This window comes from Armigeres subalbatus, chromosome 2 (genome assembly GCF_024139115.2).
Source record: "Armigeres subalbatus isolate Guangzhou_Male chromosome 2, GZ_Asu_2, whole genome shotgun sequence".
In the NCBI taxonomy this organism is placed as follows: Eukaryota; Metazoa; Arthropoda; class Insecta; order Diptera; family Culicidae; genus Armigeres; species Armigeres subalbatus.
The window spans coordinates 370,257,472-370,285,458 of record NC_085140.1 but is presented as its reverse complement, the minus strand read 5'-3'; the positions used below and the strand labels follow the sequence as shown (position 1 = coordinate 370,285,458).

General features: G+C 37.6%; 1 protein-coding gene and 1 long non-coding RNA gene across 6 annotated transcripts in view; one reads left to right on the top strand and one right to left on the bottom strand.

The window, feature by feature from the left end:
- The window catches only part of LOC134213062 (receptor-type tyrosine-protein phosphatase kappa), a 436,242-nt gene that overhangs the window by 282,918 nt on the left and 125,337 nt on the right, over positions 1–27,987 (bottom strand). Inside the window, exon 3 of one of the 5 annotated variants that reach the window (XR_009979395.1) lies at positions 19,208–19,245. The exons of the other annotated variants lie outside the window; for them this stretch is intronic. The gene's annotated coding sequence lies outside the window, so the exon portion shown is untranslated. The remainder of the gene's footprint in view (positions 1–19,207; positions 19,246–27,987) is intronic. 5 annotated transcript variants of the gene reach the window in all.
- LOC134213063 (uncharacterized) lies at positions 18,638–20,097 on the top strand. The gene is made up of 3 exons (XR_009979396.1): positions 18,638–18,864; positions 19,057–19,110; positions 19,359–20,097. It is a non-coding gene; the product is annotated as an uncharacterized LOC134213063 (long non-coding RNA).

Here is a 27,987-nt window from a genome sequence, read left to right as displayed (position 1 = left end):
TTCACTTGAAAAAGGGACAATTGGTGCAAATAAGAATTCATTTTATGAATGCAAAAATCAACTTTTCACGAAACCTAAAATTACTGTTCATGCGTTAACCGTGTTAGTGCATGTATTATACAAATTTCAACATAGTATTAGTGTGAGCATCAAAGTATATTCTTGCATAATGTTATGATGTGGTAAAAACTGTAAAGTATGTACAATTTAATTTTTTTCGAGTCGGTTTTTACACTTACCCCTTTTTCTACTTCCAGTGTACCTTATATCTGATATTGTAGAACTCGTCTTTACGAAATATCAAAATTTCTTTTAAAATGTGTGTACAGAATAAAAGGTGAAATGTCCAAACACATAAATTCTATAATCAGTCCGTGATTGTGGAAGGGTATTATTCAATGCATAGGTTGTTTATAAAATCGAATAGTACACTAAGCGCTTGTTACTTTGATTTTTGTTTGAAATGTATGAAAATCAAAATTAACTCTCAACCACGCCACTTCGTGATCATCCCCGACTGAAAATAAACCGTAACGTCATCGCCGACAATTTTCTTATCGGCGCTCAGCTCTTGTGTAGAGATCTTAAATGTGATGATTTTATTGGAAGGCAATCTAATCCGTGTATTACTTACCACAAAAGTTCAACAAAAGAACGTAGTGGTTTCTTGCCACAACAAAAAAAAACGTGCATTTGAAGTTACTGCATAAATTAAGTATTTTAACAAATAATAATCATGTGATTCGAAAATGCCTTTGTTACTAAATAAATGTGTATGACCCATGTTTTTGGTCGACTGTAAATCAGTTTAACGTAGAGATTAACATTTTTAACCATATACCGTATACGTAGGTATATGATTCAGGACCCGTACTGAGTTTAAGGGGGATCTCAGCATCAAAAATAAACACCATGGATGCCACAAAGTGTTCGCGGCCTCTCGTCGGACACATTAGTTCATCACTTACCTGGCTCTTCAGCCTGTCGATTCCTTACCAAGTTCATCGGCCATCTAGTCACAGACTTCGCTGACGAATCCGCCACGTCCTTCGACCCTCTAGTACTTTATTCGGGCTCACCTATTCCATCTATCGTTTAATTCAGCATACCATTGATCGAATCCGACCCGCCAAAATCATCTATTGACCAGTCCTGTACTCCTGCGAATGATGCTAGCAATTCTCATGCACGGTCCTCCTCTAGCATTTATCTGGATGGAAGGCCCTTCGGCTCAAATTATAAATTTTTGAAAATATTTTTGGCTCAAAAAAATCAGGTGTCAAAAAAAACCCGTCTAGTCGTGAGCCTTAACTACTACCACGTCAATCTCATAGTCCACGTAACAAAACTGGTTAGAGCCTAAAACCGATGAGAAAAACTATCATAAAAAATTGCGTAAGCATTTATTTTTCAAGGAAAACGCTTAACTTTTAAAAATCTTGTGACAAAAATTTGTAAGACCCCGAAATCAGCGTAAAAAATCGTTTTCCAGTGTAAATGCTTAGATTTTAAAATCCGCGCCCCCCTCCCTCCTCTGTCACGCTTTTTGATATACCTAGTACATGTACTGTCACAAAATCTTAGACCCCCTCCCTCCTTAAGCGTGTGACATCATTTTTAAACGACCCCTAATATGAATTACCTAACTTTCCATTACTATCCAGCAAAATAGGAAAATCAAGAAACTGTTGTTTTCATCTACAGATTCGCATAACCATCGGTAGTGATACTTCGAGTTTATACTGAAATGCAAAACTTGTGATTCCTCTCGCAAAGATTTAAATAAGTTCCACCAAGAATCGCATTTTTTACAAAACCAATTAACGTTTATCACTCGTAAGCATCAATAAAATTGATAATCTAAGCCGTCAACAAAACTGAAACTTAAGTTACCACCGCTCCGTCGATACCAAAAGTTTCGGTAACAACCGCGGGAGCAAAACTCTACCAGATAGCCAATTAATTAATTAATATTAATTAATATATAAATAATATATTAATATAATAATTCAATTAATCCGAAGAATCATTCAAAGAGTTGGAAACGAGCAAGTCTGTATATACATTTAAAAGTATCATTCTGCTTTAAGCGCGCGAGACTCAAACTTTTGTAGACTTCACAAGAAAAAGTTTAAATTACAATTACTTCAAAAAAATATAAAATCCATGGAGGCGAACAAAATAGTTTATCAGTGCTTCAAAAAATAAAAAATACGATTGTTCAAACAAAAAATCCATAATGTCAAACTTTGAAAAATGAACCGAAGGGCCATTGGGAATTTGGGGTGGTTGGGTGTTGTTTAGAAAACGAACAAATTCAATGTAACTTCTAAATCCCTTGACCGATTGTAGGAATAAATAATGATAAATTATAAATAATAAATGATCGAGCAATAAAATCGAGTCATTGAACAGTCTGTAACGTTTTACGTTTATTTCGATTAAAATTTAGATAAAAATATTCGATTAGAACCGATAAAACAAAAATAAATTTTGAATTTTGTTTTAATTTATGATCGTGTGTCGTGTTTCGTTTGCTGTTCGTTCCTGTATCAATTTCAAGTTTATAGTATTTGTTATAAAACCCAACTCATTATGGCACGCATGTGAGCTGCAAATAGGCGGCAAACAGGCGCCATGTCTCTGATCGCCATGGCAATCGGTTGGCGCAATTTTGATTTGAATATGCTTTACAATCAAATTGAATGATTTGAATAGTTGAATAGTAAAATGATTTCAAAAGACTCAAAATTTCTTGGTGCAAGTACGACTCAGACTCGCGCATTTCGTCTACGAATCGGCTGGAGAGCAGAAGTGCGCGAATACTTACGTTCAGTTCTTGAAAGTTTAAGATTTTGCTTGAGTAGTTTTAGTTTAATTTGAAGCTTAGTGGACCGAGGTCCAATCGATTGCGGTTTCTGCTCAGATAATTTTATTAAAGTGAATTGGATTTTGCTGGATTTTCTGTCGCTAATCGGCGGCATTCATCATCTCATCGAGATTCCGTTCGTGGTATTCCACCACGACTTCGTCCGTTGACCGTCCGAGGACCGTCCGACCCGTGTGCCAAGCGAAGGCCCGCCTCAAGTAGGTAGCTAAACGGAGGTGAGTGAGGTCGCTAAGTCAATCGTAGCGAATTTTCCACGTCGGTCGTTAATTGCCGACGGAAAGGTCCTTTACGTTACATTTTCGGACCAGTGTTTTAGAGAGTGTAGGTTCGTCTTTCTGCGTGTCGTCAATTGCACGCCACGAACCTCGATCCTAACCAAAGGATAGAGGACGCACCACTCCCGCTCGGTGAACCGGAAAGGTACGCGAAGCCGGGTCGCTTGGGTACGTGTGCCTCTATTCTCTCTGGACTCTCTGGAATTAACAACTTTATTTCAAGGACTTGTCTTGTCTTGTCTTGTCTTAGCACATGCACAGCCAGTATTGAAAAGCATCCTGGAAATGTCGGTTGTGTTCCCGAGCATTTTCTTGTCTGCATTAATATTTGCAGCATATCATAAATATGACACAAGTATTAAAACGGCCAGGCCCACCGTGCAGGCTTGAATTTGGGAGACAATCCATAACTCCCCGGTAATCAGATTATTTAGAAATAAATAACATGATCAACGAAGAGTTTTGAATCTACGAAAGGAAGAAACGGGGACAGCCGTACCAACCGTTTCACATTCAGGGGAAAATATGATTGACGAAATCGTTGGGAGTGACTTTGCTAAGAAGATTAATGTACACTCCTTGGGTCCTCGACGTCTTGGGATGGGACACAGTTTTTAGTCTAGTGCCCTGGCTTATACATTGATGGGCAAAAGTATTCGCATAAATTAAGATAGATTACTATGAAAACATGACGAATACTTATGTACATCAGTGTACATATAGGCCTAGGCTTAAGCGCCATTACTCGCTCTCTGGAATGAGAAAAAGAAACAAAAGCGATGAAAATCAAGCGAAAACTCATTGACGATAAAATTATACCATATTTTTACTTACACTCCATATTGTCCGTCCTTGGAATCGTTTTTTTAACTACTCCCGTCGAAACACAATTTATTGAAATTGCTTACCACAAAATTTCGCGAAAAACGAGTGAGGAGTAAAAATTAAAAAACGAAAAAATATCATCAAGAAAGCCGATTTTCGTTCATTCTAGGTTCCGTTCTCCCAGGTTCATTATAAAGAAAAGAGAAGTTAGTCAAAGATGTTTTTCTCCACAAATAGAAATCATAATATTTATATTTATCAGAAAACAATGCAAACAAATCCTATCCTTAGTATGCGTTTGGAATAGAAAGATGATTTTCCTTTGCCTCATTATTTTCTAAAACAGATTAATTTTATGGTAAAATTCAAACATATATTTTTAGTGGGAATAAAGCTGAAAGATACAATGGTATTGATCAAACGACTATTAAGCGTAGCATAGTTAGTCATAACAACATATACATTGAAAATCATTAGGTGATTATATATGTAGTTATGAATCATTGTAAAATAAATAAATATTATTATATAACATCAAGACACTTTACGTCACACGGCACAGTTCACAGTCTTAATACTCTATTACTCAATATTAATGGAAGCATCGAAGTGGAAGAAAAGAAGGAAGTATATAAAATAAACTGACCAAAGCAGAAAATATCTTCATAGAGTACGAAAGATGAAAAAATATGACTAAAATATGATTTTTTAGTAAACAGCGCACTGCTGAAACGTCATTGTTGTCATTCGATGCACCTCCCCATAAAGGAATATAATGAAGATGATGAATTATTTGAGTTCGTTGAACATAAAGAATGTAATAAATGAATATGAGTATCCCGAAAATAAACTAATAAATAAAACAAGTGGAATTATAAGAATAATGATTAGTATTCCAGAATAAAGTTCAAAATCTTGGCACAATTTTAGAACTAATGATAGTGATTTTTTTAAATTCAGGCCTCTCAAAATTATTCTTAAAAATCAATCCAACGCTTCCTTGACCCGATAATAAGTGTAAACTAACTGGTTTTCGTTCCCAATAAAAATTACAATAACTAAAATGCATTACTGAAAATTCTCTTAATCGAAATTAGACATCGACATTTTTTATCCGCAGTGATCCCGGGACGCGTTTCTAAGGCAAACAAGTAACCCCAACGTCAAGCACCATTGATGTCATACGCCATATCTGCCATTTCATGAGGTATACTTTGTCATTGATCGATAAGGGCTTGCATCACAGTTTCTTGGCTAAGTCGTTGTTGACCTCGTGTGCACTTACCTTCTCTCGTCGGAACTAATCTGTTAAGACTTACCTATCTCTGCGACCTGTCAAACCATGACGTAGTTTATTGGTTTATCAGCATGTCCATCGGGTACCTCGCTTACCGAATCATTCCATGTGCCGTCTTCGCCGGTCGAATTGAACTCGCCAACATGATCAACCGTATTGTCCAGTAAAATTCAAATCTGGCGCCAAATATATCTGCCGTTTTCAGCATACACTGGTCTTGATGGACTTGAATTAGCATCACAAAAAAAAAACTCGAAAAACTTTTTTTTTACGGCAGAAAAAAATGCTGTCAAAAAACACCTCCGTTCTTGAGCCTTGACTACTACGATCAATGTTTGTAATATTTCTTTTCTGGATTTATACTTGCATTTTCGTCCAAAACTGACATATGCTGCTCTTGTATCTAACAACTTTATTTCAAGGACTGATAATCAAAACTTCTAACTATTTAAAAAACAAAAACACAAGATGTAAAACGTGCTACAGTGTGAACTGGCCTGAAGAATTGGTCTTGTGTTGATTCAAAATCGAGCAACTATAAATGGGATAAATGCTCCCATATTAATAACAGCCCTCATGTATACTCATCAAAACCGCCGATAAACCAAATTGAAAATCGAATTAATTACAATGTATCGCAACGAATGTATACAACAAAGAATGGAACACAAGATTAAAATTTATAACAACAAAAATAATAAAAAAAACAAATATTTTTAATTTCCTACCTCTGAACTGGATTTGATGCACTGGTTGATTAATAGGTACTAGCAGATTGTCCGTATTACAAACTGTTCACATGGCTTCTATTTCAAAAATACTTGAACGTATTTTCATTGTGAAATAAAACTTTAATGTATGTATTAAAATTATATAAGGTACACTAGGGGAAGTGGAAAAGGGGTAAGAAAAATTTCAGTTGTACAGACTTTACAGTTTTTACCACACCATAACATTGTGCAAAAATATAGCTTAATGTACACACTAATACTATGTTAAAATCTGTGTTATATTTACACTAACACAATTCACGCTGGAGCTGTCATTTTAGGTTTCACGAGAAGCTAATTGTTGCATTCATAAAATCAATTCTTACTTGCATAAATTGTTCCTTTTTCCGGTGATTTTGCACCACAGGTGACCATATTAATACAATTAAACTAATCACATTCAATTTGTAGTGGTTGGTACCATGAAAGCAACAAGTTTAAGGATTTTACACTTACCCCTGGTATCGAACACTGCGGGGGAAGTGGATAATGTTCTGATCACGCATGTTTTTCCTTCCCTTCATGGTTTATTTCGATAGCTATGAATCTTAATATGTTCCTTCTTTGTTATCATTGTGATTTCAGTGGTGATTGGACTAATATACATAAGAAAACGCCTGATTAATCCACCTATCGGTATTGATACCTTTCACATGTTTTACATATGAAAAAAAATTATGAGAAAGATAAAAATAGCACTGATAGGTAAATATATTCCATAATACATATTCATGTATATTCATAACAAGTTTCACCGTTGAATGCAATTCATTGCAAACAAATCGGGTAGGAATTGAAGTGCATGAAAATAGGTGATAATTTTATACGTGTATTGCGCACACACATACAAACAAACACACACACACACCGACATCTTCTCAATTCGTTAAACTGAGTCAATAAGTTTATAACACTGTAAGTCTCATTCTCCCTCAAAAAAGTTCATCTTTGGGGCGAAAATACAGATTTCACGTACACATAGTGTTCGAGAAGGCACAGCCAGTCCTCTCCTAGTTATTACAAGTTGTCTTTGGGACCTATTCCCTAAATCCAATGAAATTATTCAACAGAAGATACTCAGAGCAATTACAGTCTTGATTTTAATCATATATCACTACTCATCACAATTGAAGGTCAAGATAACTTGGGTTTTCCACTTACCGCATTCCGCTAGTGTAAGTGGAAAAATAACTCCTTAATTTTCAATATATTTTTATAAATTTAGAGCGACTAAAATGGTATGAATTACCGCACAGTTGATGCAAACGGACTGTTTTTGAGAGCCCATAACGATTTGATGCAATTAGATCATTTAAATTGCTTTTACAATAATTTGAACATGGACTATCCATTTTTCCTTTTCCACTTCCCCCAGTGTACCTTAAATTAGTCGTATAGACTTTTTTTTTGTTCATGGTGGTTACAATGGCAGCTGTTCCTTGCTATTAATCTACACTGCACCCGCCCATAATGACTTCTATGAGCCTCTATTTATTTCATCATCACACAGACGTTGCATCAAAAACTTTAATATTGTAACTATGTTTCTAATAATATTCTTATATTATATATTCGTTTATATAAAAAGAGGATTTTTCTTTTACTAATTACTAAGTTACTAATTCGACCAATTGACACGTTCGGTGAAACGATCTGACGATTAGATCACCTAAACTGCTCGACCAAACAACAATTAGATTTCGGCCTAATGCCCATTTATAAGTAATCAGAAAATCTGAAAACATTTTTTGTACATGCTGCAAACATATTTCGCTATAAAAAGTACAATAAAGTGGTGAAATTAAACGGGATAGTATAAACTCGTCTTATGACAAGTTATTCTCGCTGTTGCCTGTTGCTTGTTTATGCGCCTAAAAGCGGTTAGCAAATAGTATTGTAACGCGATTCACCTTAACCTAAGTATTGAAGTAATAATTACAAAATGCTTCTTTTTTTTCTTACGAGACGAACAAGCCGTGGGCTGAAAGTCTCTTTAATAAAGATATAAAAAAAAAGTTTTTTTTTCCTTTTCGAGCAGTAAGTTTTTGCTTGTTTGTTGTCAGAACACAAGAACAATTAAGTTGTTGCGCTATAAAAAAAACTATTTTTAATTGACTGTTATGCAACGTACACACCAGTCAAGCAGTTTGACGAACATTGACTCCGCCCCCCCAGAAAACGCTTCGATTGCTGCTTTGTTTGAACGTGAAGCTGTTCGAACAACCATTTGACAGTTGGCGGTTCGGTTGGAAAAAAATAAAACGGTTTGATGTTGGTTTTGAGTTGTCGGGGGTGGAGTGTAATGAAGTTGCATAAGCCCTCATATTTTTTGATGGTTGGTGCTCAAGTTGGCACTTCGGTCGTTCGTGTGTGATGTTGTTGGTCGAATAAATTGATTGTTTGTGCCGCTGTTGGTAAAACTTGATGGATGTTTGAATAAACGAGTCACACGTTCCATTAGTAATTGCCAAACAAACTTCGGCACACTCGAAATCGTAAATTAGAATTCTATTTCAGTTCTTGTTTCCATTGAAATGTTAGTTAAATTTCAACATTCCATTAACTTCCAAACATATCCGCAGATCTGGGCTTCATATCAGAGTTGGGAAAACTCATAACTTCATAAACAAACAAAGCGTGTAAATCGATTTTTTTGAAAATGAGTGAAACGGTACAATTTTGCACAATAAACTCAAGCGCGATGTTCTTCAAAATCTCAGACGAGTTTTCCCACTCGTAAGTAGGGGGAAAGACGGCTTTGGCAGGTTTTGTTCTATTATTGGCAGGGGGTTTTTGTCGACCAAATATTATAAAATTTGGTCACAATATTCCTTGATATGCAAAGAATGTTTAGGCCAAATCTAGGCCTAGTCAGTCATAAATAACCCCCCTGCCAATAATAGAACAAAACCTGCCAAAGCCGCCATTCTCCCTACTCGATGCTTGGAAATTCAAAATTATTTCTTGAACATGTGTAATGGTAGGTAAGGTAATACTAAAGCTTATTTCTGAAAGAAAATTGAAAACGTCAAAAACCAGTATGAGACTTTTGTACGAATTTGTGCAGTATTTCAAGATGCAAAATTGGACTACGAACTTATTAAAAAAAATCCCAATCAATTGTAGTAAATCCCAACGAATGTAGCCCTATCTTTCGATAAATTTGTTTGTATTCATTCATTACCATTACTTATGCATAATGACAAATTTGTAGGAAGAAGTTCCGCGCTCCGACTTTAAGTTGATCAGCAGAGTGAAGTTGATCAATTCTTGGTCATATCTTTGACTTTTGTTTGAGTTTTTAAAACAGTACTGCTTTATCATGATTCTGTTACTATGTTTTTCAACACTATGCGCTCCATTCAAAACGACTCAACACAAATAGTTTATCTCCGTTGGACAGTATCCACATTTATATTCCGTTTTGTTTTAAATCGTCTCCACGTTTTCGGCTCAATTTCCCAGCACATTCATCACTAATGCACCAACCAACCCATGCTTGAATTCGAAGAACGGTACACAGTCTCTCGACAATATTCTGTACTTCCACTGCGCTGTATCATTTCCAACTGAATTGCAGCACGCCATCCGTCGTTTTGGAGCCACCTCCGCACCACGCACCATCCCGTTTTCAATTTCCGGTGTAGTTCCACAGAACCGGCACCAACGGTCAGGAAGTTCTTTTCGAAGTTTCTTTTTACCGTTCTCGCATTCTTTTTCTTTTTGCTTAACCTACGCGCACGCCTCACCTCATATCCTGTTCCGAAGCACAAGCTTGTATCGCACGGCACTCATTGGTGTAGTTGGGAAAAAGGCACATGCTGTAGCAAAGCAATTATAATATTTATAGTTCACTCTTACAGATAATAAAGGAACTCAATTCATATGTTACATTCTACTTGCTAGGTAAATATTCCCATATTCAGAAAAAAATATGTGTCCTACAATCATTTTTAACACAAAATTGCCAACTTTTATGATCTAAATCTTTTTGCGGCTTGAAAATTTGACCTCAGTGACCTCAGGGATATATCTGTATCAAATGTATGAATTTAAATTCAAGTTTTATATTACTTAAATATTTAAACTTTTAGGCCGAAGATGACTACGGCAAACTTTTTTTGCAAAAGTACATAACTTTACTGAACATATTTTTTGTATACAACCCTAAAAGTGAAGATATTTAGTACTCAATTTTTAGTATAGTAAAAATGAAAATATATCTGAACTCCGGTCAAATCTTCAGCAAAATGAAAATCACGAACAGGCGAGATCTAGTTATCTAAAGTTGATCGTTATGTCTGAAAAATAGCTGCTCGGTACATTTTTCTGTCTATGGTTCACTAATGTCAAAGAACTAAACCACTGGTTCTAAGTTATTGTATTTCCTTCTTGTAGCCCATCGCAGAAACTAAACCCAGTTACGCCCATGATCGCTACCACCGCATCGGTAGTATTGAGTTATTTTTCCCGCGGTGCTTCCGAAGCGGGAAAACGTGGCATTATTTTCCGTTATCTTCGACCCGGGAGTTCTCCTGTAAGGAATGTGAAAACTATGGAAACAACCACCAAACCAGGCACAACGAATGTATGGTCGTTGATGGCAGTGTAGAACCAAGGACCCCTCCCTGGAAGGTAGGATTAATTTCGATGATGAAAGGCCACGAAACTTTTCTTAGTGGCGAAAAGTTGCACTGAAAAGCTATACTTTCACTACACAACTTTTTTGAATTCACGGAGAATTCTAAAAATAATTTTGATCTGTGATTCAGCTGGAACTTAAAGTGTTGGAGATAGAGGTTTTTGAAAATTCATTATGAGGAAAAAAAAACACAATAATGGTTCATGGGTGGACGGTTGATTTGCACGAAATAGGATGAAAACTTAAACTAATTACACCTAATGTAACGATACGAATGGCCCTCGAGGAATCATGAATGCCGATAAACGTAGTAGAATGCAACTTTCTGTATTATTCATATAAGAACATATTGAATAAGAGAAAATTAAAGTTCATCCATGGAAAATTTGAAATCGAACTGATAAATGTTCGCAAAGCAGTAGTACAAGTAGATCATATTATTAATCCTGCAGCCAACTTAGTACACATTTTATACATTTAAAGAAATACTGGAACTTGTGCAGATATTTGCTTTTTTTTTATTGAAAAGTGCCAGTTATGTTTATGGACTCCATACCGTTAAATCCATAACTTCACAAATTTTAAAGAACTGCTGGTGCTAGAATTAAGACTCTGCCAGACCGAAGCGATTTCATTGTCACGACAGCGACAACTACATACCAAGAACGACAGAATCGCAGTCGACAAGCGGTAGAATAGAAAGCAATTCCCGCATCGCGTGTGTTTAAGGACATAGTTGGAAGAGTACCACGATGGCAGTCAATATGGCACCGAACCTTCCACGGGTCAGCCCCACACCTCCCGCACTCCTCTCTCACCAACATTCGAATGCATCGAACAAAAGCATAATGTTCAAATTACTAACCTGTTCACAGTATATTTATTCACTTCTCGTGATAATGAACATGTTTCTTCAAAGAGTCCTATGAATTTCGGCTCGAACTTTATCGTAAATCAGCAGTTTCGTGCCAATTTAATAGCCGTTCGCGATTCGGTGGTCTTATCACTGCACTTCACTTCTTCTCAAAGGGCATAGAAAAATAAAGTTTTTACTCACTTCTCCGCACATGAGTAACCCGAAATGTTGATAGAATGCAAATTAAACATCACTTTTTGAAATTAGTCACTCGTTTGAACCGAAAACTTAATATAAACTGCTATTTTTCCCGAAAAAACGATTAAAAACTGACCGCGGAGCGAATGTAAACACCGGCAGCAGCAAACTAATAGATAGGGTGGTTCAAAAAATGATTTTGCTCCGCCGCGCTCAGTCGATTATGATTCATAATTTGGGTGTCATCCGATGCCGGGTTGGTTTGAATAGAGGCTTACCGTGCACAGGTCGTTTCTGATTTGTATGAAAGGTGATATGGCGAGGTTGAATTTTATATTATTTTGATTGTGGCACTCCGTCATTGGGCTCTGGCGACCATATGACTGGATGAAATAATTAAGAGCTTTAATTCCATAGACAATGGACATTGAATGGTCGTTTCAATGGTTGGGAGTCGATTTTAATCGAGGTTGCGAATCTTTAGCATGGCTGATTTCTTGCGTTACATTATCAATGGATTTCCTGCGGTGCGGTTTTCGTTCAGTGAAGTCTCCGGAATGTTGCTTTAAGCTATGTGGGTTCTCTTTTCGCCAGCGTTTGGAGGGAAGGCGCTGTAGCCAGTGTAATGAAAGGTTTAGTTTCTCATACTAGTTTTCATACAAACTTGAACCGGCTAGTGTTCAACCAGTTTTTGTTCAAATCGGTTTCTGGAAGACACTCGGAGCATGGGACGGAATCGAGTGAGCGTAGTGGAGCTGGGTCGTTTTTTGAACCACCCTACTAATATCCTTTGTTTTTTTATAAATACGACACCAATACTACTACAGTATATGACAGTTTTTATTGTACCAATACTTTCAAAGCTTTGTTTTAGTACTCAACCCACCTTCACCTTAAGGGAACCTTTACTGTGCCTTGCGGAAAAGAATTCATCTTGGGGCCATTTGGATTTCGTTTGACGGCTCATGCCGAGGTGTTGATGGTTGGTTGGACAACAACAAACAAAACTTGAAGAAGTAGTTTGAAGTGATCGAGCGAACGTTTCAACTAATCAGTTGGGTCAGTGATTGACTGACATGTCGTGCTCTTCATGGACATCCACGGATTCACCCTTGCTTGACTCAGGCGTCAGAGCTAGATTTTAGAAGGTTTCATACAGAGCAGTCGACGGCCATCATAATGCTTTTATTGAAACTAGCAAGAATAGCCTGGGTGAGCTGGGCACTCAGCGAAAAGGGTCATGACATTAATGTCATTTGACACTAATTCGGCTAATAATAAAAAATATTCTGTTATAAGTACTACAATAGATAAATTACATATTCAAAACAGGGCTGCAGATAATTGATTACGCGTGTAGATCTGAAGACTTTCACTTCCCTGAATAAGCGATAACATCTTTCATACACACACACACATATATTCATTTGTATGTATGCACCACAATGGGCTACGAAATGGTGAGGCGACCGAAAACTGGGAAGAAGCGTCAAACATAGCTCTGGTCATAACTCATAAGCTCCAATACTCACGCTTCCACAAGTCTTTCGATGACAACTGACCGTCAGCTAAGGGTTACGTACTTAGCTGGTAGTGTAGCCTGGGCACGGTTGTGTTGTGTTCGGAAATCAGCTAGAGTGAGAGGATGCGACCTGAGGGCTTGCCTAGTATGTGGTGGGGTTTGACAGGGGGCTCTGTTGAGCTTCTATAAAGAGCTACAAGTATCTCCAAGCAAGCTTTATCAAAGCGCACTAGCCTAGTCCTGGTGTTGGGTGGAAATTTAAACAAATTTGACCCGACTGATCGAGCGTCTGTTCACCAAGGAGGTGCGTCTGTTCAGAATCCTGTTCGGAATCCTGGGACTGCGTGAAGTCCGTTGGCCAAACTACCATCGGGACAGGTATTGTTATATTTCGGCTCCCTGGCACAGATGAGTTAGTTTCCTGCTTAGCGCTTATGCACAAGCGGCGCTCATCCAGTGGGAACCAATTAATGAGAGAATAATCATTGCCAGATTCAGAACATGGGTAAGGAACCTTACGATAATCCAATGTTATGCCCCGACCGATGTTGCCGAGTTACAGGACAAGGAGAATTTCTACAGTGAACTAAATGCCGTCGTGGACCGTCAAGATCTACATGGGTGACTTCAATGCGAAGGTCGGCTCCGACAACACGGAATATGAGCGTGTCATGGGACGTCATGGTCTTGGAGAAATGAGTGAAAACGATTATCTGTTGACAGAATTCTGTGGCAATAACGACATGATGATTAGAAGATCGCTCTTTCCCCATCGACCAGTGCACAAAGTCACGTGGATCTCTCGTGATGAGCAAACTGAAAATCAAATTGACCAAATCTGCATCAGTCGAAAATGGAGGTGGAACCTTCTTGATGTCCGGAAAGAACGTAGTACTGACATCGCGTCTGACCATCACCTTCTAATTATCGAGATCCGATTACGCATTGCTCGGATTTAGCGGCGGGAGGATAGACTCGGACGGTGATTTAACATACGCCGACTAGAAGATCCAGCTATGAAGAGATCGTTCATTGAAGAACTTGGAACTCGAGCAGCGGATGTTCCGGAACACGGCAGCGGTGAAGAGCAGTGTATGGCCATTGTTTGTGCAAGTGTAGTGTCCATATCTGTAGATCTAAACTATATGAACATGTATGCGTATATCATCCGTACTACAATAAACTGCTCAGTTATATCACTGACCACTGCCATGGCAGGATGGCTGTAAATCGGCGTGCTTTTATTCAAACCACAAAAATCACAACGTAGAATCAAGGGTCCACCCGTGCGCGATCAGCCATCAAGAATATTTTTTATCGAAACAAGCGAGCTGTGCACACAGCGAAAGGAGTGGATTACGGATGCAACCTGGCGGAAAATCGAGGAACGTTGAGAAGTAAAGGCCGCGATAGAGCGGGCAAAAACCAGAGCAGCCAAGAACGAGTCCCGTTAACGGTAATCGGCTCTAGAGAAGGCAAGGCTGAATCCGAGGGTGCCGGGGAAAGACGCGACAGGTCAGTTACTCACCGACCCAACTGATCAGCTGAAACGTTGGTTCGAGCACTTCAAACAACTTCTTCAAGTTACAATACCCGACCAACAATCAACATCTCGATGAGCCAAGAGTACGGTGCATTACCCGCGTCAACTCCGAAACTCCATCATTGCAGGAGATTGAAGTAGCCATCCGAAGCATGAACTCCAACAAAGCTCCCGGGTTGATCGCATTTCAGCATAGATGCTCAAAACTGACCCCGTACTACCTGTGCAAATGTTATGCATAATCTATTCTGCAATATCTGGGAAACCGCAACTTTTCCGGCTGACTGAATGCAGGGCGTCTTAGTGAAGGTCCCAAAAAAGGGGATCTGGCTGTGCGCGACAATTGGCGAGGTATCATGTAACTTTGCATCATTCTAAAAATTCTGTGCAAAGTTATCCTAAATCGGATACAGGAGAAAACAGATCCGACGGCAGCAGGCAGGATTCCGCCCACGAAGATCATGTGTAGACCATAATATCACGAATTCAACGAATTCCAAGAGTCCCTCTACCCGGTATTCATTGATTACGAAAAAGAATTCGATCGTCTCAATAACGAAAATCGTCGGACTCATCGAAGCGCAGTACGAAGCTTTTACGTGCAGAGTCCTGCATAACGGAGCTTTGTCTGACCCTATCCGGGTAGTCACTGGAGTGAGGCAAGGATGTATCCTATCTCCGCTACTGTCCTCATCGTAATCGACGAGATCATGGTGAGTGCGATTGACCGTGTATTAAACCGTGGGCTGCTCTGGAGCATCTAAACGACTTCGATTTGCCGGATGATATTGCTCTACCAGCACAACGGCGCTCTGATATGCAGAGTAAGCTGAACGACCTGGCCGAACGCTCCTCAACGGCGTGTCTCATCATTAACGTCAACAAGACCAAATCGTTGGATGTAAACACAAACAACCCCTCCAACTTAAAGCAGTGAAAAATGTCGAAAACTTCCAATATCTTGGCAGCCAGATAGCGTCGGACGGTGGAACCAAGATCGACCTAGGAGCACGTATCAAGAAGGCTACGGCTGATTTTGCGAGTTGACGAAATGTATGGAGATCCAATCAGATTAGTCAACGCACCAAATTTCGAATATTCAACTAAAGAATAAAATATATGTTGTTATACGCCAGTGAGACGTGGTGTGTATCAGCAGAGATTAGGCAGAAATTGCAAGTATTTATCAATTTCTCTAATCGTTTTATAACTCGGGCCTGGTGGCCTCACAATTGGATCTCGAATGCTGAGCACCATCGACTATGCCATCAAAAACCGATATCGACAGAAATTCGAGAGCGTAAATGGAGGTGAGTTGGCCACACATTACGAAAGAGCGGAAACGAAATCTGCAAGCAAGCGCTGGACTGGAATCCAGAAGGAAAATCGCAGTAGAGGCAGACTCAGGGTTCATGGAAGGAAACAGATTCTCGTGAGACAGATTAAAAAAAAACATAAGGGTGTAAAATACATGTTACATATAACATAGTTAGAGTCAGTATTAGTAGCCACCAAGTAGCACAAGCAGTGCTGTAAAATGTCATTTCACTTATTTGTTCAAAACTTTTTGCAGGAACCAAATTTACTTCATAATTTTCGATGCACTCATTACGTTTGTGTAGCCCTATATTTTTGTCCAAAGGTATATAGCTCTAAATATATCAGCTGAGGCTAGAGAATGACGTCACGTGTTATTTGACATAATGTCATTTGAATGACATTTTGCTTCCCATGCCTCAGATTACATATTTACAGCAATGTTATGTTAGACAAAGTTGTAGGCACATTTAAGCGCTATAGGTTAGTCATATCTCATGAGTTGAAATCTAGCTTCAAAAAAAGTTCATGGCAAATTAAACAAATTAATGCAAATGACATTTTACAACACTGAGCACAAGCTACGAATGGAATTAGCTCACTATCCTACTATGTCTGAAACTCGATTTATGCATATGCACTAGAGTGGGGCGTAGTTGTATGGAAAAACACAAACTTCATCCTATCAAGTGAGTTCAAGGTTTTTCTGAATCGATTTGTGACCCCAATCAACTGTACAAAATATGGGCTCGATTGGTTGCATCCTCGCCTTCCGCATCGCGTTTTAAATGTATATGGAGACTGGTATGAGAAAACGTCCTTTTTATTTACAATTTTATGAAAACTCATATGTGAATATGTACGTTATGTGGAAGATATTGATTTGGAAAATATGTGACTCGAACCCATGACCCTACAGTACGCTAGACTGGTGCTTTGAGTTGCGTGCTCTTGCCTACGCAATGCGGTCGGGTCTGAGCTTGATGACCGACTGGCAAATAGCTTACACAACCTCAAGGTCAAATTACGTACATGTAAAGTAACAATCAAGTGGTGGAATTAAATGGGGTAGAACTAACTCGTCTTATGACAAGGGTAGACAATCCACCTAAGGACAAGTATCTTGGAATCCAAAACAAAATTTACTCGCGTTTTCAAAGGCCAACCACTCAATATGAAAGCATCGCACAACTGTCATTTTCATTGTTCCACGCATGCTGCGACGCAGCAAAGCTGAAATAATAAAAACAAAAGTTGTACGCTGACTCCGTATTTAGTAGTGTGCCTTTGAAAACGTGACTGAATTTAGTTTTGGATTCTGTGATGCTTGTCTTTTAAGCTATAAATAATATTCTAATAAATACTTTTGTCGTCAATGGAGTTTTGCGGATAAACCAAGCTTAGCATTTTATCTTAACGTTTAAACGTATGTATAAGCACCGCTTAAGATTTAAGCGAAGGTGAAGAAATTGGCCCTTAGGAGTACAGATTTCAGCTTTTCACTGTGAAATTATGTATTTTGAATCACGTTCATTTGTGTAACGAAGATCAATTTCTACATGACGTACGTACACAGGAGATGATAACCACTTTATCACAAAGGTACCTCCATAATTTACTACCTGTCATTTACCCATTCACACTCGGTTCACTTTCCGGAATAAACCGGTGTAATTTTGATATGTAAATGTTACGCCAATCTCGCATCATGTCGCATAATTCAGCTTCTTGGTACCGACATGTCTTCATCACCTGGCTCGACGCGACGACGACGACGTGCCAAGGCACAAAGTCAATCTGACGCACGTGACTGACAACCGCGATGCAGACGCCAATATACGAAATACATCCTTGAAAACCCGTCGAATTACTTCAGCCTCATCTCCAACATCCGGGCGGAATGTTGAGTGCTGAATTTACAAGCAGGTAATTTACTCCTAGAGCTGGCACGTCAATCCGGCCAACCGAGACCTGGTTAGGCATCATCGTTCTGATGCGTCGCGGTGATTCACGGAGATTGATGTCTGTGTATGATGTGGTGTGGTAGGTGAATGCTTTGCTCAATTATGTAAGTATAACTTTCAGTAACTTTCACGAATGCATACTAAAAAGCTGTAATACAAATTCTTAGAAACTGATGAAAGTGCAATTGACTTTTCCGAATACCAATTTTGTTGATTCATTAATTCTTCACAAAACACCTATAAAACATTTTATTGGCTCTGACCAAAGAAAATAAGACGAAACGAATCCATTCCCATTTCACAATGTCTTCGCTTAACAGCAGGCACGTGTTCATCACTTACTCCATGAAATCTGCCCACCATCCCTCCATTCCCCAACAAAACAATGATGTGTAATGAATAATGATTGATTGTAATTGGATGCCCATCATCGTTTATTGTTTCGGTTCGATTTTTGTTCATCCGAAGCGTGGATGTTATTTTTGGATCAACGCCGCCGTCGTCAAACCGGGTGTCCCTCATTTGGGTGTAATGAAATTCGAACCCGAATGGCAGCAAGCGATGAAAATATCCTGCGTTTCAGCACCGCCTACCGTTAGGAGATTGTTACGAAACTCTGTCAATCAGAGTTCGCTTACGATTTCCGGCAGCATGTAATGGGGAAGCCCAATCACCCATTAATGAGGCCCATCGTTGAGTTACGGATGTGAATGAGATTCCCGGTGCTGTTGAGTATGAGAGGGGGACGAAATTGGATAAAGTAATGTAAGTAGGTACCCGAATAGGCTCTATTCAGCTACCTACTCTATTTCGTTATTGCTATCTTCTGTTATGATAGAATATGGCTCATCCATGCCTCATTACTTAGTAATAAGGCTAATGTATTTTGATTTTCCTTATTTCATATCTGCTACGGAATCGATTTCAAATTATCTCATATGACATATCCTTATCAAGAATGACGAGAAACCGTATCTATGTGTATTAATGGTATTCATATACTGGAAATTGGTATGTAAAATATATTAATTCGAAAATCTATATTTTGTATTGACACTAGGAAAGGAGGTTTCATTTGATGAAGACATATATTGCAATGGTTACTTACAAATGTATAGTTGTTCTCCAAAAGTATATAACGCTTACCTGAAAAAGAAAAAAAATGTTAGATATAATTAGATGGACTTCCGAAACAATTTCTATAATATCTGTAAAATGCCAATCATCCTTATACTGATGATAAATGCTATCCATTTCAGGAGGAACATTGAACCATTTCCGAGCACGCATCTAAAAATAACGCTCACCACTAGCAAAGGAAACAAAACAGAGGTTGAGATGATTATGTCACAGCGATACGCACCAAGCTTTTCAATAGACCGGCAGCTGTTGCGCCTCAAAGAAAGACAAAGCCGCTATCTACAACAACATGATAACCGGCAATGAGTGATGAATTAAGCTATTTTCGTAAACTGAAGAGCCGAAAACGCACGCTCGAATGTATGCCGCCGTTTATTGGCCAAGCGGAAAACTCGAATTTTATGGTTTGTCTTTCCTATGTCCCTCACCGCCATCACCCAAACATAAACGTCTCTGCCTGGAGTATGCTCCATTCATGCTACGCACGTGGCACTCAAACAGGACGATTAGCAAGTCCTTCCACAAAACACCGCTGAAGTGCTTTTGGAGAGTTGTTTGGCAGCACAGTCCTCCATCACCAAGTCAGAGAATAATGTGAGCGTTTCACTTTCACTGAAGGTCCCCGTCTGAAGCCACCACATTCGCAGAGCTATTTCTGGGGTTGGTTATTTTTAGAAGAAAGCGACCCTTCTTTTCGCCCCTCCAAACCTGAACCAACAAACGACATCATGGATGAGGTGATTCTCCTGCATCCAACCTGCTGCTCGATAATACATATATTTTTTGCGTCATCAGACTTTCGCTATAGTTGGGTATAGCTTTGTAAATGAAAAATTGGACATCCTAATTGTGTACGCATCGATATTTCGCAGCGAGTTGTAAGAGCTTAGTCGGGGCTGAATAACTGAACTACAGTGAACTCTCCCTTACTCGATATTGAAGGGACCATCGAGTTAGGGAGGTATCGAGATAAGGAACACATTTATGTTTGGCCGAATAGTTTAAATTTGTTTCCTTATAAAGTGAAGTGAGAAGTGACATGTTCAGAGTGAATAGTGAACAGCGAGAACTGAGAAATGAGAAATGAGATGTTCGAAATGAGTACAGAGTAGTGAGAAGTGAGTACTGAGAAACGGAAGTGAGTATTAAGTAGTGTAATGTATGCAGTAACATGTGAGTAGGGGGAAATGGAACATGAGAAGTGAGGAATGAGAAGTGAGATGTGATAGTTGCAAAGCGAGGATGTTATGATATGAGTAGTTAGATAAACAGAAGCAAGGGGTGAGCTATGAGAGATGATAATTGGGTAGTGAGAAGTGAGATGTTGAGTAATGATAAGTGAGTGGAGGGTTATAAGACATAAAGAAGAAGGAAGACACAAGATGATAAAAAAGAAAGAAACAGAAACAAATCGTTTCTCATTGCTCATTCCTAGGCTCTCAGTTTTCACTTCTTACTGGTCTCTTCTTACAACTCCCTTCTCACACCTCATTTCCCACTACTTACTTCTTACTTCTCTCCTCCCACTCCCCTCAATTCTCATTTCGCACTTTTCACAATTTTTCTCAATTCGCCCATCTCACTTTTCACTACTTTTTCGCACGACAAAGGTCGCACTGCTAACTTCACACTTCTCACTTCCCACTACTCATTTCTCACTACTCACTTCTTATCTCAATTTTCTCGCTGCTCACTTTTAACTTCTCACTTCTCACTTCCACATCTCACTTCTCACTTCATACTTCTCATTTTTCACTTTTCACGTCTCACTTATACTTTCTTATATCTCACTTATGACTTCTCATTACAGGCATACCTCGATAGTACGTACGCTTGATAGTACGTAACCTCGATAGTGCGTACCCTCGATAGTACGTACCCTCGATTGTACGTACATTTTACCTCGATAGCACGAACAAAAATCCGACAATAATTTCCCCGGAAATTACTTGAAAAACTACTTCAGAAATCTCTTTTAAAGTTCCTCCGAAAAGTTCTTCAAGAATTATCCGGGAATTCGTTTCGGAATTGCCACAAATTCTCAAATTATTCTGCAGAAAATTCCTTCAAGTTCTTTTTTCAGGAAGAATAGGAGTATCCGAAAGGATTTCCTGAAGAATTTTCTAAAGTAATTTTTGAAAAAAATCCACGATGGATTTCTTGGTTTGAGTTTGAGTTTCGAAAAATCTTGATGGATTTACCTATGGATTTCCTGGAGATATTCTCGGAAAAAAATCCTAGAAGAATATCTGAAACAAATCTAGGAGAAATTTGAAGAAGTTTTTGAATGAATTTCCTAAAGATTTTTCAGAGGACAATATTTATGAATATCAAAACAAATTTCAAATAAAGTTTTGAAATAATTTAAAATTAAAATACGAAACAAATTCTAGTAGAATTTTAGAGGGTGTTCTTGGAGTAATTCCTTAGTTTCCTGAAGAACAAACCCACATTTTCAGAAAAAAAGTATCTTTATGTTTGACCGAGAATGTGTTGAATAGTGGCCATGTTGCCAAAAATTATCCCACGTCGCACTTTTTGGCCAGAGATCCACGCTAGTTGCAGTTTGTGAGTAGATCAACATCCAATGATTTAGATTTAAATACTTTATCGACAGACACCAGTGGTACCTCAATTCATCAAGCTGATACCGATCAAGTATATAAAAGTCGGCCTCCTATCAAAAAATCGTTTTTGCAGTTTATAGCCTTTTCGTTACATATTGTTGTACGAGAAAGGCATAAACGATTCTACAGACGAGAAAATTAAAATCGCTTTGGTAAGGAAGCGTCAATGGAGCCAATAGAATCGCAACGACAGTGACAGTTCAGGACAACCTTAAAGCTTTTCATTTACATAAAATCTATAGGTGGAATCCATACGTCACGTAAAAATGTTGTGATCCACTCCCAATCGTCACTTTTTGTAGTAACATGCATAATTATGGATGAAATGTAACATATCTTTGAAACGTCACGAATATCACGTTATTTATGGATGTTCCGAAGCATTAACATACAGTATTTCATAAAAATAATAGCCTCACATTTACAAGGACGATAATTTTGCGCAATGCTATATGTAGGCACCATTTCAAGAAAAATCTGAGTCATGCTGGTCCGTTGTGTACTATATCAAATATAAATTTGCTTAGAATACAGAGCCTTCAATCGAAATTTTGGCTTCCGAGCGGTTTTATAACCATTACACCACTCCCAAGTAATTAGAAAGCCGAAAACAATTTTTTTTTGTTCGGTATTGTTTTTGCTTCGATAGTACGTACGCTTCGATAGTACGTACACTAAAATTACGGAGGTGTACGTACTATCGAGGTACTCTCTTCTTAATTTTACTTCTAACATTCTACTTTCACTTCTTGCTTTTCACTACTCATTTCGCTTTTCTCACTCCTCAATTTTCCTTCTCACGTCTCACTTCTCATTTTTCACATCTTCAAATTTCTTCAAATATCTCACTGCTCACTTTTAACTTTTCACTTTTCACTTCTCACTATTCATTTGTCACGACAGCTTTTCTTGTGAACAATTTCTACAAAATTGTTCGTTACTAATTCTTCATTTTATATCTATTTAAAGCATGAAATAAGATGCACAGGAAATACAAGGCTTGCCTTTCGTTGCACCGTTTGCATGAATATTTCTTTATTAAGTATCCGCAATCTTTAATGGATTTAAATTAAGCAAAGATTTCCAAAAGGGATTTCCCAAAAAAAAAAAATCCAAATCATATTTCCAAACTATTTTCCAAAGGAATTCCTATAAAATCAAAAGAATTCTCAGAAGAATTTTCCGCTTTCCAGAAGAATTTCTTAAGAAATTTCTGAAAGAGTTGCTGAAAAAACTAAGGAATATCCCAAGTAATTTCCTGCAGAAAGTTCTGAAAGATTTGCTAAAGAAAAAGTAGAATTTCCGAAGGAATTTTTAGAAAATCCAGTTTTTGTTTTTATTTTTATTAACGTCTTTTTTAATTTAGAAATTAAGTTCAACGCTAACAGGACTTTCTGAAGGTATCTGTGAAAGTATCTCCAAAGGAATTTCCGGTGGAATTCCTGAAGGAATTCTTAAATTAATCCCTAAAAAAATTAATAAAAATTAAACTTCTAAAGCAACTTTCTGAGAAATTCCTACGCGAACCTTCAAAACCTTAATAATTTTACGAAGGAATTTATGAAGGAATTTTAGAACGAATCCTCAAAGGAATTTTCGAAGGAATATTCGAAAGAATTACCAAAATATTTTCCGTAGATATTTCTAAAGGAGTTTCGGAAGGTATTTCTGGAGAATGTTTAAAAGGAATTCAAAATGAATGATTTGAAATATTTCCGAAAGAATTCCAGGAGGAAGTTTTGAATTCCTAAGTAACTCCTGAGATAGATTCTGAAGTAATTCTTATAATTTATTCAAAATTTCCGAAGAAACATTGAGGACGAATTTAAAAATTATTTTTAGATTTATTTCCGAAGTTGTTTCTAGAGTATTTTTCAAAGAAATCCCTGGAGAAATTTCTGAAGGAAATCTTGAAGCAATGCCCAAAGAAATTCTTAGAGAAATCTAGTTCAATTTAAAAATCCTTCAGGAACTTGTAATTATCGGGTAAGTATGCCCGCCCAGCGCTATGCTGAGACTCCCTGAACCAATGGCCTCAGGTTCGGAATGCTCACCTTAAGCAACTCGCGGACAGGGAGCTCTTGCAATCAAATGCAGGGAAAACCACAGAACTTCCCTTCGCGACACTTTATTCACTTCTATCTTTACTTCTATCTTCACCAGGCTTGTAAAATGTCATCTGCATGTCATTTGACTCATTTGTTCATAACTTTCTTCGGAAGCCAAATTTACTTCAAAATTTTAGATGCACGCATAACGCTTGAGTAGAGCTATATTTTTGTCCAAAGGTACATTACTCTAAATATAACATCTGAGGCTAGAGAGTGAAATCTCTCCAAAATGTCACGTGTCATTTGACATAATGTCATTTGAATGACATTTTGCCTCCCACGCCCCAGATTACATATTTACAGCAATTTCTTGTTAGACAAAGTTGTAGCCACATTTAAGCGCTATAAGTTCGCCATACTTGATAGTTGATAGCTAACTACTGAAAAAAGTTCTGGGAAAATTATACAAACGAATGCAAATGACATTTTACAACACTGATCTTCACTCTCTTTAGTTAGTTAACCTGTAAGAGGGGCTCTAAACCCCCTTCCTGGCAGCACTGTACCACTTGATTTCTTTCCTTCCTTCCTTCTGTTGTCGACGACCCGGCAGCAAGCAACTCTGTTCGCTGCGGGCTTACCGATGGTATCGCCGGGGTGGCTTGGGGATCTTCCTCGCTCCTTGTTTTGTTGCAACTCGACCAATAAGAAGGTCGATCGACTATCGCATCGGCGGATACAATGCTGGATTAGGCCGACTACGGAACCACGGAATGACGGCGGTTCTTGATGGGGTTTTCAACCCAAAATTAATGAGGACAGCAACGTCTTCTCTTGTTCCACACACTTTCTTCTCAACTCTTCATTTTCTAACTTTGGTAACTTTGAAACATCCGTTTGATTTGGATTTTTGCAGGAATTTCCGGAGGTCTTAGGATTTTTAAGGAAATTAAAAAAGAATTCGATGTGTTTATCTTAAATCATTCGATTAATACTATTCATAACTCATGTTCAATTTGATTTCCGTGGATATAATTAAAACCTAGAAATCCAAAAATCGTTAGCTCGGTTGATGAAATTTTAAAACCCTTTGTAGGACTAATTACACATATATCGGAATAAGCTACTCAGTTGGTTTGTGAGTTAGGAGATGACGAGTAAACAAACCAATACCTTCATGAGCTTCTGAGTAATAACACTTTGAAAGTGGATAACTTATTTTCGATACAGCCCTTAGAAGATGTCAAAAGAATGATTTAAAATAATAGTTTGATAATTTCACGAAATTGTGAGTAGGCTATGAATAAAATGATTCAAATGCTTCTCAAGATTTGCTGCGAGAAAGCATACATTGAATCATATTTCGATCGTAACACATGGTACGTTTCCTCCAAAGTAGTCTAGAAAAATCTAAAAATGGACCAATCAATAAGCAAAAACCGCCGCTATGAAATGAACAGATCGCGCCACCGTAGACATGTTCTGTCAAACACACACGAATAGAAATATGCGTATACAGTACCGCCATTGTTTTGATGCGGTGAGTGCAAAATGAGTTACCTTGATTGATCCATTGACACGTGTCATAACTCATAAGTCGAGTTTAAAACTATTCCACAAGGATGTTAACGATCATTCAGTAATTTGCGTTCGATCATTTAGTGGTTTGTCAATAACACATTCCAGAAGCTGAATTTCAAAATGTGTTGTATGGTGGACTTCTAGTGTGAAGGTTTTTTTACAACTCTGCCTAATGGTTCGTTGTTTGAATTTCACAAGTAACGGAGTTATAGCTATAGTTTCAGTAACTTAGACTAAATGATAACAAAATTCCAATCATTTAGTTTGAGTTACTGCAACTAGCGCTCTAACTCCGTTATTAGTTGAATTCTAATAACGAACCATTAGGCAAAGTTGTAGAAAAACCTTCGCACTAGAAGTCCACCATACAACCTATTTTGAAATTCAGCATCTGGAATGAGTTATTGACAAACTACTAAATGATCGAACGCAAATTACTGAATGATCGTTAACATCCTTGCTATTCCATTTAATTCCACCGCAATGTAATGGAATTAAATGGAATAGTGCTGAACTCGTCCCATAACAGGTGAAAATATTCCACTGAAAGAGTTTAATAATTTTCCCAAAAAAGAATGGATCTCAATAGTGAATCAAAGTTGTATTTGAATGCCCATTTTCCAACCAACGTGGACTATATTTGGAAGCTCATTGTGTATATTTAAAGCATGTGGAATATTTGTTTAAAAAAAATTTGTTGGAGGAAACATGGGACTAAAACTTATGACCCCATTGCAAAGACGGGTGTAAAAATATATACTCAACAATATTTTATAAAAATTAATTGTAATCTTTCTTAGATTCATCATTCTATAATTATACCCATAACACCCTGAAAATGACATCCCACAAAGCTTCAAAATCGCCATGAAAATCAACGTAGTTGTATCCAGCCAGAAAACATTTTAGAATTTTCACACAAAAAAAAACTATTGAAAGCCTATAGGATATAGGTGCATTCGCATGCCATAAACTTCTTGGTGTTCAAATAATAATCTCCGCTAGTCTACTAGGTGTCTAATGTAATATACAATCAGTTGGCTATTGCTCAATGTTGCGATGGTTAGGTCATTCGAAAATAATCATATTTTAGTTTTACTTGCTAAAATTCTGTGCAATGCTGCCGAAAATGTCAGCATATTGATATATCAAACATTTATGTACCATTATTCAGATATGTTGAAGCTTGTTTAATAAGATCTCACTATAAAGATGGTGAGTTCGTTCTTTCTTTTGTTATTTTTATAAATTTGTATGTCGTATTTGACTCGACGTCCCGAAAAATCAGTCAATTTAATATCAAATTCGGGAAATTTTGGGTTTGGTATTTTTGTTTTAAATGTCCTCCTTTTTCAACCAAATGTCCTCCTTTTTGACACGATTTGAAGGAATTGTCCTCCTTTGGAAAAATTTCATATGGTCACTATCTACCACAAGCTTTTCATACGCAACCGATAATAGGATTTGAGCTTTTTTTTCCGTAGATTGAATTATCGTCAAGCGAAAGAATTTCATTAATAATGCGCGTTTGCGGTTGTAAGGGAAAGTTATCAGGTAATTCCATGTTCAACTTTCTTACTATTATCCGATGATGATGAAGAAAGCCCAAATAATAATTTAAGCAGGGTGTAGTTGGTCAAAAATGCTTCCTACATACTTTTGAACACTCTTGGCTTTATAAAAGGTGACGCTTATAATTTGTTTAGATTACGAGATGTTACACTGACATCAAGAGCCTCCTTATTATAACTTTATTCTGATAAAGATTGTAGTCGGAATAGGCTTTCAAAATAGTTTTAGCTACATTCTCAATATTTCTAATATACCGTAATTTTTTCATATTTTGGAACATGTGTAATTTGAATAGTTAACTATTTCTGGTTTTAATTCTTTAAAACATGGACGCATTCAGGCGTGATTATTTGTTTACAATTTAACTTAAAAAAAAAATATATTTTCAATTCTTTGCAATGAAACTGCCATAGCATCATTCCATGAACGAATATGTACAAGATACAGTGATGATTTTTAGCATGTTAAAATTTTATCAGCCCCTGATTTCGTCTACATCCGGTTTTGATATGGTTTCTCCACGATCCAATTTTGCTTGACCTTTCTAAAAAAAAATTTCTCGACACATTTTACAATGAGCGAGAAAAGCATCATCACCGCTAGGTGGATTGATCTGGGTTTTTCAAGAATTGATTCGGAAATTCTTTTTAATAGCTATCCAACTTAAAATTATTTTTTAAAGTGTACGTTATAACGGGGAAAAATGTACGCTATATCGAGTGACGTTATATCGAGGGTACGTTATATCGGGGGTACGTTATATTAATTCCAATTTAGTTGTTGGAATTCCAATTCCATATTAGTTGTTGCAATTTGAGCAATTTTTTTTTCAATTTCACTTAAATTTAACAATTTGCGAATTATTCACCTCACCCGTAAAACTTTCGTTCAATCCATTAAGACAAAACAAACAAACA